This window comes from Odocoileus virginianus, chromosome 21, assembly GCF_023699985.2.
Source record: "Odocoileus virginianus isolate 20LAN1187 ecotype Illinois chromosome 21, Ovbor_1.2, whole genome shotgun sequence".
Taxonomy (NCBI): domain Eukaryota; kingdom Metazoa; phylum Chordata; class Mammalia; order Artiodactyla; family Cervidae; genus Odocoileus; species Odocoileus virginianus.
Genome location: NC_069694.1, coordinates 17,579,985 through 17,598,597, shown reverse-complemented (window position 1 = coordinate 17,598,597; position 18,613 = coordinate 17,579,985).

Sequence of the window (18,613 nt, the reverse complement as noted above, 5' to 3'; positions counted from 1 at the left end):
CCTGAAGTGGAAGTATGGAGTCCTAACCACTGGACCACCAGGGAATTTCAGGGAAGTATTTGTATGATGTTCATTCTGTAAGTGAGAAAAGAAGTTGAGACTGGTGGCAGCAAATTTGTCAGATTTGTCTCTTGAAAACTAACGGCGTATTCAGCAGCCTCCAGGAAGTACATAACAGAGGTTTTTCCCTATTTTGATCTTAGTCTCCAGGAGTCTTAGAAGTCTTAAGAGTCAAATGAAACATTAACCTCTGCTGTAAACATATTTGGTTTTCCTTATGAGTTCTGGTCTTGATTTTTCAATTATCTCATTCATTTATTAGGCATGTCGATATATAAATCTGTTCTATATATCAGAAATATAAGTGAATCATAGAAAAATATAAGTAAATCATACAAAGTATCTTTTTCATAGAGTTATATAAGTTGGGACTAATATTAAACTCTGAGTTCTGTGCACCAAAATATATCTTTATTTCTATTCAGCCATCACCTGATTGAGACTCAAAATCATCCTCAAATCACTTTAAATTTCTACTTTTAAAATTTCTACTTCACTGTTATTTCCTTAGTTTTATTTTCCTAGTTTTATTTTCTTATCATTTCTCAGGTTTAATTACTGATAACGGTAATTTTTACTAATACATTTTTAATTTGCCACTTAATCTATTTTTACTTGACTTCCTAAACACAGGTTGTTAATCCCAAATGCTGCTGGGCATTTGCCTGTTATCAGGACGAGTGTAATCTATAAAGCATAACCTGTGTTGGCAATAAAACATAGTTGGCTGTGTTTAATGATAGTTTTTATTCTAAAAAGTTAAGATCAGCTTGAATTAGGGAAGGTTTTCTTTAAAGATGGAAATCAAGAAACAAAATATTGTTATATGTGTTCACACATATATCCATATACATGTGTACATTCATATTCACACACACACACACACACACACACAGACACACACAGAGGCTTCCCTGGTGGCTCAGATGATAAAGAATTCTATACAGGAGACCTAGTTCAATTCCTGGGTTGGTAAGGTCCACTGAAGGAGGGTATGGAAACCCACTTTAATTCTACGGACAGAGGAGCCTGGCAGGCTACAGTCCATAGGGTTGCAAGGAGTTGGACACAACTGAGTGACTGAGTATGTACATATGCATACACACACACACATATATATATATATATATATATATAAATGTATGCAATCCATTGAATGATGTATAAAGAGCAAGTCTACAGTTAAGAAATCTTTGGTCATCCCTGATAAAGGACTTAAGAGAGAAGCTCAAATAAATAATCTTAACAAGGTAAAAATATATTGTCTCACCTGTGTCGGAATTCTTAGATGAGAGATAATCTTTTTTATTATATAAAATGTCTTCACAAAACCATTTTGAATCTAGACCTTGAGATTTAGAAGATGTTATTTGGAAAGAAAGAGTAAAATAAAATAAAGTAAAATAAAAAGTTAGCCTAAGGGCAATGAAGTTGGAGGATATGGAGAAAGGAGGGAAGAAAAACTGGTTTGAACAAATGGAAGCCATAGGATAAGACTGGATTTTGGAGATTAGAGTGGTGGGAGGGCATGGTCAAGAAAGAAACCTCCTGTGACAGGTTGGCAAATGACTTTATAAAGAGAAAGTTTCTGAATATTTTAAACTGTTTTGCTGTGATATAAACTTGCCTTCCTCCAGCTTCTCCCCAAGTATAATTAAGTTTTATGTACACAGATTTCATGGGTGCACATTTTATCTTATTTTAAAAAAAATTAATGGGAGAAGATCAAGCAAAGTAGGGTATATTCCACCTTCAAAATGACACTGACTAGATAGACAAGGACATTTGCAGAATGCAGACATACAAAATCAAATATTGGGGTAGCTACAAATAGAAAAGGCATGATTATTCCAACAGGGTGATTTGAGTAGATTTTGTTTAAATACAAAAGAATAAACTTAACCTGGCAATGTGGTTTCATTAGGAAATGTATACATACCATCAAAGAGGTAAAAAAAACAAACAAACAAGAATTGTATATGATCCAGAGAATTCTATTCAGAAATAGTTCAAGCACTTGATTTCAAGAGAGCACTTCAGATGATTTAGGATTCTTCAAAGTGCATGAAAACATATTCCAGAAAGCATAACATATGTTGAATACCTTTGGCTTTCAATATACTTATACTTCTCTGAAAGAAGTAATATTAAAGCCTCACTACTAAGATGGATGATGCTTTGAATAGATATTTAATAGAGAACATCCATGTCAGTGAACCAAATGGATCCTGAAACTGTGGGGGAGACACCCATCTTATGGATATATCATCTTTATCAAAACATAATAGGGGCTATGAGCTGAGAGATCTTTTGATTTGTTTTTTCTATTGCCTAGATGATAGATTGACTGATAGTATATTTTTGACTAAGGAATAGTAGCTGGTTTGTAAAAGCTACCCATCTCTCTTATCAAAGTGGGGCCATAGAGATATTTGTAGAGTTTTGTGTGATTTTTCCAGAAATGTACATATAAGACTGCCCAGCAGGTATATGGTATTAAAGTCTGTGTAGATTGATGAAGTCACATAAATGATAGTGGTACAGATAGAAGAAAGCCAAAATCACTTCAAAATTTAAAGATAAGAAAGGGAAGATATTTCAGTAAAGACAATGGAAATTCATTTCTATGAGTTATATGGGTATTTAATCCTACTGAGGCTTAATTTTCTCATGCATAAAATAGAAAATACTTCAAAAAGATATTAAGAGGATTGAATTACTTAGTTTTTGAAAAAGTAGCTGTAGTATGTTAAGCACTCAATAAATGTAGTTAACTTGAGCAAAGTCTGTATTCTTATATTTTTATTAAGTTCTCTGATTCTGATAAATGGTTAGTCGCATGTTCTATCAAACTTGGCTATCATTAGGGGAAAGTATTTTAAGCCATATTTTTGAGTTATGTACATAATTTTTCCATCATGTTGTTCTGGAAGCATGAATGTGTAATAGTGTTTCACAAGGATCATCTCAGTCTACCTATCTTATGTCAAATTCATAGGTGTTATACATTTTTTATTTCATTTATACTTCCCTTCAGCCACTCTGCTTTTTAATATTCTCCAAGTACTCTATTCATTTCCAACTCAGATTACTCAATTTTGTGGAAGTTTTCCTTAGTATATATAAACCTATAGTTTACCACAAAGTAAAATGGTTAGGACAGCCTGAAATCAACTGTATGTTGGGTGAGTGAGGTACTTGTGAATTTTTCTTCACATTCAAACTCGTTATATAGAACAGAACTTTAAGTACATTGCTGTGGACAATAATGTTCATTTGTGTTCCTTTGAATAAAGAACAATTTAATAAATCTCAGGGGAAAATAAAAAACATTTTTATCAGCTAGGAAATTGTAAATTTTTAAAATTCTGCTGTAACATGTTGGAGCCTTTAGTACATAAGGTGAACATTGTTCTTATGTATTTTTTAAACTTCAAAACAAATATAAATTTGGTTTAACTTCTGGTATCTGTATATAGGGTGGTAATTTTGTAATAGAAAGTACTGACATAAATGTGAAAAGTGGCATTGTCATTGCTGAAACAAAACTTTGTTATTATTATTTTCTTGTGCAAATTAGTTAAATCTAGTTGCAAAGATTTTACATGGATATCATGGTGAACTTCTTCACTTTCACTATTTATAGAATCAAACCAAAAAGCTTAACAATTAAGTTTTTGTGTTATTCTTATGTTGTTTCACCCATGAATTCCTATTCCCACCTCAGTTAGATTTGCTTTGTTGAGGGTAGGACATTTGCATAGTATGTTTTTATTTCTCAGTGTCTCTGATAATGTTCTGTGTATAGCAGATCATTTAAAAATAATTGATGTAATCATTTTGAATTACCATGTATACCTGAAGTTTTAGTTTTGATTTTATGTGAGTGGTTTGCAGAAATACTGCAAGGCCTTATTCTTATTGCAAGATAAGAATTTAAATGTCAATATAAATAAATATTTGAAAATTTTACAATTTGATCCATTCAAACAAATTATAGTTATAACTATTTTTATTTACCCAATGTGGTCAAAGACATTTTTCAGTCATTTACCTGTGTTTCAGTCATATACACATATTTCAGAAAATATACATTATAAAAAATCTAGAAAAATTCTTATAATTTTCAGCATGTGTATTTAGTTAATATTATTTGGCATTGTTCTCTGGTAAAAATCAAAGGCATATTAATTATAGTCTTCAGTATTCAGAGACTATTATTTAGCAGACAAGAAGGCAGGTGAAAAATTTATAAAGTAGCGAAATTCATCCCAGATTATTTAAAACCAAATATCCTTACAATGATATATTGTAAGTTATACCACAGGTATAACCTCAAGAATAATGGTTAGAAAGTCTTTTAATGATAAAAGAAATAAAATCAAAGTACTGAGTTAACAGAAAGATACAGAATCTTTTTTAGGAAGAGTAGTGGAAATAGGGAAGATATCTGTTAAGTGTGAAAGTTGAACTAGCTCTTTAATGATGGATATTGTACACAGTTGAAAGAGTAAAAGCATTCTAGGTCAAGATCAGCTGGAAAAATCATGGTGGCAAAATAACAGTTGGTGAATTTGAGGGCTGGCAAGTTAGTCTGGAGGTGTTCAATTTTCTGAGCTGGGAAAGTGCATTAGTATTATTTTGGTGTTTTTTTCTCTTTTTCTTGGGAAAGGGCTAGGTCAGTGCCTGACCAGTTCTCAAATACATCACTTAAACTGAACTTCAACTTTAACTTCATTTCTCTGGTTTCTTTTGTCACTATTTCTATTCTTCTGTCTAACCACTCATAATGGTACATCCTTTGGATCATTTGTTTAGTTTTTGATTCTAAAAGAATACATCCCATTACCTCCTTGGCCCCAAGTATCATAGTCCTTCAGGCCTCTGTGACTTCATGCCTAGTCGAGCCCTAAAGATAGGGTCATCAAAAAGAGGGTGGAAACTGAGACTGCTGTTGGATATATATATCTAATTTATTTGCCCCATAATTGAAGTGACAATCATAATTTCAATATCTACCAGTTGTTCAAATCATTTATGAAGATATAAAGGAAAATCTAATCTCTTAAACATATTTTGAATTATTTCCCATATTCTAATATAGCATAGAATTTATTAAATAGAAATAGGCAATCACTGAATATTTTTAGAAGGATGAACTAAGTCAACTCTGACCTTGTAAGATAGTGACGCGTCAATTGTAAATATGCTTTTTAAAAATAACTCTGACAATAGAATTTAACCTTCTTAATATCATTTCACTTAATGCAGAAATTTAGCTATTTGCTAGAAAATAAAGTTCAAGTTCTTTGCTCAGTTTTGAAATTAAGGGGTTCTGTGATTTATATGAAAAGTAAAAATGTTAGTCACTCAGTTGAGTGTGGCTCTTTGCAAGCCCACAGACTGTGGCCTGTCAGCCTCCTCTGTCCATGGGATTCTCCAGGCAAGAATATTGGAGTGGATTGCCATGTCTTTCTCCAGGTGATCTTTCTGACCCAGGAATCAAACCCAGGTTTCCTGCATTGCAGGCAGATTCTTTACTGTCTGAGCCACTGGGCAAGTCCTGCCTGATTTATATATACATTTGATGAACTCCTTCAAATTTTGTCTAGCATGTCTATAAAATATTTGTGTTTTAAAATGCAGAAGACAAAGAATAAATTTTCAAAAGATAGCTGTATATACATGTGTATGTCTGTGTGTGTGTATATATATATGTGTGCGCATATATATATGCACATATGTGTATATGTATGTATCTCTATGTATCTATGTGTGTATATACAGAACACATATGTATATATGTATGTATATGTATGCATATGTGTATATATGTGTATGTGTGTATATACATATGTGTATATGTATACATATGTATATATGTGTATATGCATATATGTGTATATACAGAACACATATGTATATATGTATGTATATGTATATGTGTGTATACAAATGTGTATATGTACACATATGCATATATGTATATGTATATATGTGTGTATACAGAACACATATGTATATATGTATGTATATGTATATATGTGTGTATACAGAATACATATGTATATATACGTATATGTGTGTGTGTGTGTGTGTGTGTGTGTGTGTGTGTATGTATACACAGAGCACAGATTTATTGTGTTTAGTCACTTCAGTCATGTCTGACTCTTTGTGACCCTGGTGCAACTCTAACCCACCCGGCTCCTGTCCACAGGATTTTCTAGGCAAGAATATTGAAGTGGGTTGCCATGGTACAATTAAAACACTTTAGAAAAAAAGGGGATTGTTACCATCACTAAAAATAAAAATAGTAACTATTTTCATTTCATCAGAAAGCAAGTAATTCCAGCTGAGTGGTCAGGGAAATAGAAATAAAAAAAAAACAAAATGGAAGGAAAGGAAATATGTAATTTTGTATATGGCTTCAAAGATAATACTGACTGAATTAAAAAGGCAATAATAATGTTTGTAGATGTATAGCATATATAGAAGTAAATATCCAGCAACTGTTGCATTAAAGTACAAGGAAATAGAGTAAAAGTGTTTTAAAAGTTATTATTCAAGTTATTAATTTATGGTAAACATTGATAAGTGAAAGATATTGTTGGATTCTCTAAACAATTAAAATAATAGTTAAGAGAAAAGGAGTAATAAAAACATAATTCAGGAAGTAAGGAAAGAAAATGATGAGCATAGATTCTTGTTGATAAGTAAAAGTTCTCTAATACTGTTTTTAAAAAAATTATGAAGTTTTAATATGATTTTTTTAAAGATGGCATAATAATATGAAAAATTCTTATGTAAATTAAGAAGGAAGCATATAAATTTCCACAGGTAATGTATTCTCAATTGCACAAATATTGTATGAGATTAGGAAAATTAGGAACCAATAACAGATATAGATACAGGTATTGATATAGATATGTTATTTTCGGGATGGATTTGGCATCAATAAATCATTTGAAATCATTCAAAGGAGATGATTGGGGGAAAAATCGTGTGCGTCCTTTCACTGTCATCAGTGCTTTGATATTCTCGTCTTTAAAGATATGGATCCATTTCCTTCCCTTTTTGTTTCACTAATATTTTTAAAAGGGGGAGAGGTGGGTGGTATTAGATGTAGCTTTCATCTATAGCACCTTCCACATAATCTTTTGCTTTATGGAGTGATATAATATGCAGACTTATCATACACAGTAAAATGCATATATTCATGCATTTCTTGTAGAAGCTGCTTGTAGAAGCAAAAGCCTTGGAAAAGTATTGGCATTATGCAAAAGAAATTTAACTGTGTTTAAAGGCATCTGAATTGCTGACTTCAGTTTTATAAACTTTTCTAGAAAATAATTACAATTTTGATATATAAAGTCTGTTCTATTATGAACAGATTTATAATAGAGACCATGTTATAATAACCTAAATGCCTAACTATTCTTAAATGCTTACTGTTTTAATAAAATATTATGAATTTTTAATATTATTTTTAATGACATAATAATATGAAAAATTATCATGTAAATTAAAAAGGAAGCATATGAAGTTCCAGAGCTAATATATTCACAATTATGCAAATATTATATGAGATTAGGAAAAACTAACAATGTGCAACAGTGTTTTAAGGTAGACATTATTAAAATGGATGACTTAAGTTTCTTTTTCTGTTGTTTTGTATTTTTATGTTATAATAAGTATTCATTATTCTTTTATGGAAAATATGCATTAAATCTATTCAACCTTTATATCCTCTTAGGAGAAATGCAGATTAAAAAATTGTTTGTTAGACATTTTGATAAATGAGTAAGAATCAAAGCTCTGATGTGAGGTCTGAGTTTGAACTTGGCTTCTCACTTCAAACACTCTGAGACTTTGGGTAAATTATTTTTCCTGCTGAATTTTAGTTCCTCATCTAAATATGCCTACTATAATAATATCTAATTTCTAGGATTTTTGAAAGTTCTGAATGAGATAATGTATGTGAAGCACAGAGCACAGTATTAAGTTGTTTGAAAACAAGAAAACTTGGTGGTAAATAGTCAATAAGTCAATGATGTTAATAAATAATCGTAATTATGCTTTCAACAGGATGAAAAACATAAACTTCCTGAATCCAATTTTTAACCTAAGGAAAAACAAATATATAACTCCTTACAATTTAGACTTGGAGAAAAGTGAATAAAGAGAATAGCCAACATTATTAGAAACCCTAACTATCCATCTTAGTTACAAAATGAATAATGGAATAATAACTGAAAATAACTCAGAGTTCACCATTCTAGGTCAGATAACTAACTGCAATGCATTCTACCATGACATTTAGCTCAACAAAACATACAACAATTCTTTTCCATAAATTTCTAATCCTGCAGTTACTGTCAAGAAAAATTCTGATATAAGAATTTCAAGTAGTAAGCAGTACAGACTACCAGTTACAAAATAAATGAATCAGAGAGATGGATTCTACAGCATGGGGAATATAGTCAATAATATTTTAATAACTTTGTGTGGTGGCAGATGGTAACTGTACTTACCATGGTGATCATTCTGTGATTATGGAAATACCAAATCGCTATCTCGTGCACCCGGAACTGCCATGGTATAGGTCAGTTGTACTTCAAAAAGAAAAAAATATATATACATGTTTTGATGCTGTTCTCTCAGATCATCCCATCCTTGCCTTCTCCCATAGAGTCCAAAAGTCTGTTCTATACATCTGTGTCTCTTTTTCTGTCTTGCATATAGGGTTATTGTTACCATCTTTCTAAATTCCATATATATGCATTAGTATACTGTTATTGGTGTTTATCTTTCTGGCTTCACTCTGTATAATGGGCTCCAGTTTCATCCATCTCATTAGAACTGATTCAAATGTATTCTTTTTAATGGCTGAGTAATATTCCATGGTGTATATGTACCACAGCTTCCTCATCCATTCATCTGCTGATGGGCCTCTAGGTTGCTTTCATGTCCTGCCTATTATAAACAGCCCTGTGATGAACATTGGGGTGCACGTGTTTCTTTCAGATCTGGTTTCCTCGGTGTGTATGCCCAGAAGTGGGATTGATGGGTCATATGGCAGTTCTATTTCCAGTTTTTTAAGGAATCTCCACACTGTTCTCCATAGCGGCTGTACTAGTTTGCATTCCCACCAACAGTGTAAGAGGGTTCCCTTTTCTCCACACCCTCTCCAGCATTTATTGCTTGTAGACTTTTGGATAGCAGCCATCCTGACTGGCGTGTAATGGTACCTCATTGTGGTTTTGATTTGCATTTCTCTGATAATGAGTGATGTTGAGCATCTTTTCATGTGTTTGTTAGCCATCAATATGTCTTCTTTGGAGCACTGGGAAAACCCAGAGGGATGGGATGTGGAGGGAGGTGGAAGGGGGGTTCAGGATTTACACATGTAAATCCATGGCTGATTCATGTCAATGTATGGCAAAAACCACTACAATATTGTAAAATAATTAGCCTCCAACTAATACAAATAAATGAAAAATAAATAAAAACAATAATACTTATTAAAAAGAAAAAGAAAAAGGAAAAGCAATTCCAAGTAGGATTTAACAGAGAAATTCAAGTTCTTTGAACTTTATGTTTAAAGCTGTAACTACATATCTAGTCATTTAAACATTTATGCTTTAGAAAGGGTCCTTTGATCTGATTTTTGCCTACATGGATAGATATTCTTATAAACCACTGAAATTGGTTCAGTGCTCTTTTCCTTATGTGTAAGGAGGAACTCAAGGGAGCAGAGAGGAGACATGGTGCACGAGGAACAGAGGCAGATGAACTGTACAGAAATCCAAAAATCCTGGCAGAACTTCACTCTATTTGTTGAGTACATTGGGCTCTCAAGTGAGAATTTCCATTGAAGAAATGTTCATGCACCAAGATTGCCTTAAAACCACTCGTCCCTATTCTATGAACTAGGATACCTAGGAGCAAGAATTTATTTCTAGAAGTGTCAAATCCATGTGGACATTGAAGAGTACCTAAAAAGCATGTGGTCCACACATGTGTTTTACTTTTCATCTTTATTGACATATGCTTGAAAAATTGTAAGATATGTAAAGGATGCATCGTGATCATTTGATATACATATACATAATAAAAGGATTCCTCCCATTTAATTCATTAACATCCCCACTGCCATATATATGTGTGTGTGTGTGTGTGTGTGTGTGTATATATATATATATGTATGTATATTCACATATAAAGTGAATATATTTTTCAAATGATTGTAAGTGATATTATGTTTAATGAAAATATTTACTTATAGAGCTTTTAATCAAGGGATATTTTCCCAATTAACAGGCACAAAAGTATAATCATTGTAAAGTTTAATTTTTAAATTATTTTCTAAGAAAGAAGATTTACTACATATTACCATATATTAAAAAGATTGAGAACCCAGTATTCCAAAATCAGTGCAATACATTTTTCTCTGACAATAATCTTCTTTGATAAGGTAATTTTACTTTGATAATAAGAGGAAAAGAAAGAGTTGGTATGCGTCTGTGAGTGATATAATTGTGACGTGACTATTTTTTAGTTTTCCAGGTTTCAAGTTATTGACTTATATTAGTATATATTCCCATTCACCCGTCTATCTCCTATCACGTACACAAAATCATACACACATTCACATACCAAACTCCCACCAAATTCAGTGCCTATCATTGTGCCCAGGGTCACAGTTGTGTTAACATTTTAGAAAATGTTGATAAGGGTGCACAAAACTGATTATAAAACTAGAACATTAAAATTTTTAGTTAAGTGAAAGGGAATAAAGGAAGAAATTTTGATCTGATTTTGTTTACAAAGTTACAGAAATGTACATCAACACAAGGATTGAAGGGAAAGTTACTTTTTTATTCAGAAGGTTCACATCTATTCTTCTGCCGCCCAAGTGCTCACTTGAGTACCTGGTCCTCTCATTATATTCCTATTGTCTGCTTTCATCTGGGTCAAATCCGAGTGTGGGTCAGAGCTTCTAATGTAAAGTCCCATACTTAAGACAATGTGAGATTTTCTGGTATTGGATAATCTCTCACAAATCCACAGCAGGATGCATTGAAAATTGGGGACAAATAGATAAAACAACTTTTTATCCTTAAGTGCATCCTATAGGTTCATGCTCTATGGTCTAGTTTTTAGTAAATATTGCCAAGGGAAACTTCCTTGGTATCTTACAGCTTAGGGTCCGAGAAACAATGGAGCCAATTTCTCTCTGGTGCATAATTCAAAGATACGAAATTTGGGGAAGCCTGAACTCACATACTTTTGTTTCTCTGCCTGGAATAATTATTTTAAAAGCAACAGCCATAATCAATATTTTGTTTAACTATGAAACAGAAAGTCCATCACTCATTAGTGGCAATACTAGAAATCCTCATATACTTCTAACTATTTTAAAATAAGAAAATAAATGATACTAGGTTGATTTTTCTATGCTTTAATATTTTAACCTGAATATACTTTGAGCATTTTTTATTAAAAAATGAACTTCAAGCAAAATAATCAGTTTTAGCTCACATTTCTCAAAAAAAGATCTATAATTAATTCCATTAAATTTTTAAAACATTTCTTCTAAAGTAACTATTGAAAAGCATTAGGAGATAAAATAATGAGATTTTAAAATAGATGAAAAGTGCTACTATTAATAATTTATATACTAATTGATTGTGCTGGTATACAATATAAAAGACATTATTTTTCTTTCAGGGAATCAATTATTTTATCAACCTTAATTTCTATTCTTTTTTCTAATTATAATTCACCAGTAAAATATTGCTTAATCCTGAATCAGCTGAAATAATAAAACATTGGAAAGTATATTTTAAAAAGCACTGGCATATAGAGGCAAGCATGTGTGTGTGTGTGTGTGTACAACTGTTTGTGATCCATTGACTGTAGCTCATTAGGCTCCTCTGTCCATGGAATTTTCTAGGCAAGAATACTAGAGGGGTTTCCATTTCTTCCTCCAGGGAATCTTCCCGACTCAGGATCAAACTAGTGTCCCTTACATCTCTTGCAATTGGCAGGAGGATTCTTTATCTTGGTGCCTCCTGGGAGGCCCAAACACATGTTATAGGTCTGTAAAAATAATTGACGTCTCATACTCAATTTTTCAAATTGATATTGTTTGTAGTTGTGTACTCCAGTTCTTTAACAAACACTTTGAAAATAAATATTATACATCTGCTTTTAAGAAGAATTAGTTCTTCATAAGTAACATGTTTTTGTCTCTATATTTTTATACTTGTGAAAACATTAAATATAAGGTACTATTTATTAAAATACAAAATAGATTAATAGGAATATGTTTTAATGAAACCATTTATTTTTAGGAGTTAAATAAAGTAAAAGGAAATCCTTAGTTTTCAAATATATTAAATATGTAAGAATAAGAGAAAGTCATTTATTAATTAAATTGCTCACCAGATGATACTTTCTTAACATAAGTGAAATTCTTAGCAAATATGACTTTCAGTGAAACTTAAAAATAAGCTTTTTAGGATTTACTTACAGAATGGTGGTATAAAACTTTCCCCAATAGGCAAAAATAACTTTAAATAGTTCAGTTCAATTCAGTTAAGTCGCTCAGTCGTGTCTGACTCTGCGACCCCATGAATCACAGCAATGCCAGGCCTCCCTGTCCATCACCAACTCCCGGAGTTTACTCAAACTCATGTCCATCGAGTGGGTGATGCCATCCAGCCATCTCATCCTCTGTCGTCCCCTTCTTCTCCTGCCCCCAACCCCTCCCAGCATCAGGGTCTTTTCCAATGAGTCAACTCTTTTTTAGCAGCAACCATTTAAAGTTTCTGAATCTCATTCTAAAGCATACAGGAAATAAACATAAACTTTCAAAAATCTACTAAATCTCAATAAGCACAGTGAAAGTCTGTGGCATTTGAACTACAACTCACTCCCTTATTTTCCTCCGCCCTCCCCATCTCAGCATAATAGAGACTTCCTTTGGGGTAGGTATAGCCAATAAGATAGAATTTCTCTTTCTCTAACTCCAGGTAAATTTCAGGTAAATATTCAAGATCACAGAACGTCCCTCTTTTACCAGTCTACAGTCACAGGATAGAGGATTTATTTCAGGGATGACAAGTAAGGAACACTGGGAACCCTGCTGCCGTCCTCACACTCACTCAGAGAGAGAATGGGCCGCACAGGAGAAGAAAATCCAAGACCACAGACTAGCGCTTCAGCCCACTGCTCGGCTCATAAAGCAGGCGGCACTCTGAAATGGGAAAGCCAGTCTCAGCTCCTGAGAAAAGGCTCAGAGACGCTGGCAAGGGAAAGAGAGAGGCCACAAGAATAGAGATCTCTGGAGCTGTCTCCATGGAAACTGACTTTATTTGGAGCAGAATGTGCAGGAACTCAAGAGTAATGGAGTTGTAAAAATCAGTGGCTATCTGGGTGGTGAACTATCAAGATGAGGCTAGTAGTTCGTGACAATGATAAACAAAGTCACAGGCTTCCTGGTTTACCAGAGAAAACCAGGGAAAGAAACAGGTTGGAAAAGCCTTTCTTAGGTACTAACAAACTACAAAGCCTGTCCTCAACAGTAACTCCTGCAGAAAAGGAAAAGATTACTATTGGACTATGGATGAATTTAAGTCCCAAGACATTGAAAGGAACAGCGTAATCAACAGGAAAATACTGGAGGCTAACAGCTGGGCTTAATACCCAGTGAGATAGACATCTCAAGAGAGAGATCAGAGAGAGTAAAAAGACCCCTGCTGAAACTATTGTCATCCCACAGTGATTGCATGCATGCCTCAGGCTACACCCTCTGAGGAGCAAAGGTAGAGAATTTACTCTGCAAGAGAAATATATTTTACTAAACTAGTCCAGCCTGATCGATAAAGAAAGAAACAGGCAAACAACATTAAGAACCCCAGGAAGGGGCAGTGGGTCATTAATTCCAAATTGAAATAGTATGTTATCTAAAATAGTAGTTTATTAACAATAGCAAGACAGGCAAAGAAACAAGAAAGTGTGACTCATTCACAGAAAAATAAGCAGGCAACAGAACTGGCCTGTTACACTGATGTTTGACTTAATAGAAAAAAACTTTAAAATGTCCATGGTAAATATCTTCATAGAATGGTTATTCATCTTTTTATCAAATTCTCCTATCAGTATGTCTCACCTTTCTCTTATGAGAATCTCCAGGATTACATTGACGTCACTCAGATAATCCAGAATAATTTATCCATGTCAGAAAGTTTAATTCAATCATATCTGCAAAGTCTCTTTTGCCATGTTAAGATAACTATTCACATTTTCTGGAGATTAGGACTTCAGCATATTTAGGAGAAGGGTATCATTCTGTCTACCAAAGCGACAGAAAAATATTCAAAGAAGTAATAGCTGAAAATATCCAAAATTTGATTAAAAATATTGATCTCTAGCCCAAGAAACTTAACAAAATCCAAATAGGATAAATACAAAGTGATCTGCTTCAGACACACCATTATAAAAAAATATTGAAAAACAAAGAGAAACCTTGAAAAGAACCAGGGAAAATTCATCATTCTGGATTTTAAAAAATATTTCAACCATATGCTGTCTTCAGGGAACATACTTCAGAGTTAACGAAATGAATAGGTTCAGAATAAAAAGATGAAAAAAGATATATCATGCAGTAGCAGCCATTTGGAAGCTGAAATGGCAATACTAATTTAAAACATAAACTTTAAAGAAACCGGTGTTGCTAGATACGAAGAGAGATAGTTTATAATGATAAACATCAGTCGATCAGAGATCTACAACAGTTACAAACACATATCACCTAACAACACAGTTCCAAAGTATATAAAGCAAAGCTGAAAAAAAAAAATGAAGAAAGAAATAAAAAATTCAATGTTAATAGAGATTTCAGTATTACACTTTCAATAATGAATAGACAAATAGGAAAATGATAACGAAGAAAGAAAATCTAGCGACACTATAAAACAATTATTCTAACAGATATACAGAACACTTCGTCCAACAATGGCATAGTATACATTATTTAAAGTGTACTTTTGTTGACCAACTGTTTTCTTGGATTGGCATTTGCAGATTCAACCAACTACCTATGAAAAATATTTGGAAAAAAATTTCAGAAAGTTCGCAAAAGTAAAAGTTGAATTTGCTGTGTGAAAGTGACTTTACACATAACTTATATTATAATCACAAATATTTAAATAGCAGTGACATTGTATTAGGTATTATAAGTAATCTAGAGATGATTTAAAATATACTAGAAGATGTGCTAAAGTGAAGAAGAACTAAAAAGCCTCTTGATGAAAGTGAAAGAGGAGAGTGAAAAAGTTGGCTTATAGCTCAACATTCAGAAAACTAAGATCATGGCATCTGGTCCCATCACTTTATGGCAAATAGATGAGGAAACAATGGTAACAATGTCAGACTTTATTTTTGGGCTCCAAAATCACTACAGATGGTGATTGCAGCCATGAAATTAATGAACGCTTATTCCTTGGAAGGAAAGTTATAACTAACCTAGATAGCATACTAAAAAGCAGAGATATTACTTTGCCAAAAGGCCCGTCTAGTCAAGGCTATGGTTTTTCCAGTGGTCATATATGGGTGTGAGAGTTGGACTATAAAGAAAGCTGAGCACTGAAGAATTGATGCTTTTGAACTGTGGTGTTGGAGAAGACTCTTGAGAGTCCCTTGGACTGCAAGGAGATCCAACCAGTCCATCCTAAAGGAGATCAGTCCTGGGTGTTCATTGAAAGGACTGATGCTGAAGTGAAACTCCAATACTTTGGCCACCTGATGGGAAGAACTGACTCATTGGAAAAGACCCTGGGGCTGGGAGGGATTGGGGGCAGGAGGAGAAGGGGATGACAGAGGATGAGATGGCTGGATGGCATCACCAACTCAATGGACATGAGTTTGATTAAACTCCGGAAGTTGGTGGTGGACAGGGAGGCCTGGCATGCTGCGATTCATGGGGTCGCAAAGATTCGGACACGACTGAGTGACTGAACTGAACTAAACTGAAAGGATGTGCATAGGTTGTATGCAGATGCTACACCATTTTTGAGCATTTGCAGTATTTCGTATCTGAGGGGCATCCTGGAATCCCCCAGGGGTACCAAGAGAAACCTGTGCATTAATCATTCTCTAGAATAGATCATAGACAAGGCCATGAAATTTTATTGAAAAGACAAGGCTTTTCAATAAATTTAAAATTATTAAAATAATACAAAATTTGTCCTTCATACATAATGAAAATAAAATTAGAAATCAATACAGAAATATAGAAAATGAACAAATATGTGGAAGTAAACACCTCACACATAAATAACTAATGAGTCAAAGAAGAAATTGCTAAGGAAATTAGGAACTACTTGGGGATAAATGAAAACAAAAGACAGTATTTAGAAGGAAAATTTATAGCTAAAAGAGCTATGTTAAGTGTGTGGAATCATTTTAAATAACAAATTTTCATCTTAATTCACTAGGAGAAAAAGAAAAAGTCACTCTGAAGCACATGGAATAAAGAAAATAATCAAGATTTGAGTAGAAATCAATGAAAGGAAGGATAGAAAAATAGCTACAATTGACATAACCAAAACAGATTAGAATGATTTTAAATAGAAGAAAAAATGGAATGGCAAATTTAAACTATTCACAGAAATCTGCTGAAAAGTTGAGGAGGTAGATTGTATAATTCTAGTATGCATTTTCTCTCCCTCAAAATGTAAAATATTTATTATAGTTCTCATTTTAAGGATGAGAAGACTGAGATAGGAAAACTAATTTACTCAATTTCTTGAAAGAATATGTCTATGTGATCTATTATTCATTTAGCATGATTTTAAATATATATTTCCAGACAGAAATCTATGCAGATTGCAATTTCATTTGTATACTTCTCTATTTTAATCCTTTCCTCTGACTTTCTGTGACTTTCCTTTAATGGAAAACTCTTAAAACTGAGGTCTGTAAAGTTATAAAACAGTGTGGGGCAGAGTAATTACAACCAAGTGTTTTGTATTGGCAGTGAAGTGAAGTGAAGTCGCTTAGTCGTGTCCGACTCTTTGCGACCCCATGGACTATAGCCTACCAGGCTTCTCAGTCCATGGGATTTTCCAGGCAAGAGTACTGGAATGGGTTGCCATTTCCTTCTCAGAGATAATCCATTATTGATTAATTATTTATTCATTTTTACACATTCACATAATACAGTTTATGTAGAAAATTCCTTGGCATTATCTTATTTCACTCTAAAACAAAGTATACCAGAAATTTTGCATTGCTTCTTTGCTCTATGTAACACCAAAAGGATCGCTCTAGATTTTTAAAATATCCGTGTACTGAATTGCTTATTATTGCAATAACCATAACAAATTCAAGAGACTGTGGTTAGCCTCAAAAGCAAGGACAAGGCCAATCCCCTGGGGGACTGATTCCAGGCTTCCCGTCAGGTACCAAAATCTGCAAATGCCCATTCTAAACAAGCCTTCAAGTGCTGAGTCACAGAGCAAGTGGGAAGGAGCAGTTCACCCGAGGTGAGGGCGAGGAATCTAGACCATCTCTAACAAGAAGTTGATAGGTTGGGAGAATGGCCAGAGACACTGATAATGATGAAGACTTCTTGTGATTATTCATATTTTAGGTAAATTCATGATTAATAGAAAATGTTTTATAAAGTATTTGAAATCTTCCTGATTAGCAGTGGAACACTTTCTATCTTAATATTTATGAGTTCACTCTGAAAATATTAATTGTGCTCCTGAGTCAATGTATTCGTTCATTTGAAAAATATTTATTGATCTCCTACTATGTGCTTAATGTTGTTAGAGAAAACAATTGAAAAACAGAGGTATGTATCTGATGCTATGGAGTTTAAACCTGACTGGGAAAGAGAGGCAATTGAAAAAGTTTCAGGTTGCGGAATTAGAATGATAAAGTTTAATGAAGCAAATGGAAGTTTAGTGCATTAATTGAATGAAGTTCTATGTTTTATTTGTTGTTTGCTATTAGGTATTTTAGGCTTCCCTGGTAGCTCAGACAGTAGAGAATCTGCCTGCAATGCAGGAGACCTGGGTTCAACCCCTGGATCGGGATGTCCCCTGGAGAAGGAAATGGCAAACCACTCCAGAATTCTTGCCTGGAGAATTCCATGGACAGAGGAGCCTGGTGGGCTACACTCCATGGGGGTCGCAAAGAATTGGACATGACTAAATTACTAACACACACAGTTAGCTATGTTATTCCAGGGGACCTAGAAGAAGTGGGTGAAAGTTAAGAGCATTCACAAAGCAATGTTCATTGATAAACTGATAGAGTGATGCAGTGACAGAGAACTGGCCTTTCATTTGCTTTCTGTAAAACTCACTCAGGGCTGACTCAGCAGCAGGTATGAGACTGAGAGGGAATTGAACTTAGGTTTTTTGTTTGTTTTTTTTTTTTTAATCACTTGTCACAAGTCTGTTTTGAAGCATCACATTGCTTGTCTGCAAGTAGTTTGCTATTTGTCAACAGCTTTAAGAGCAGTTGACAACTAATC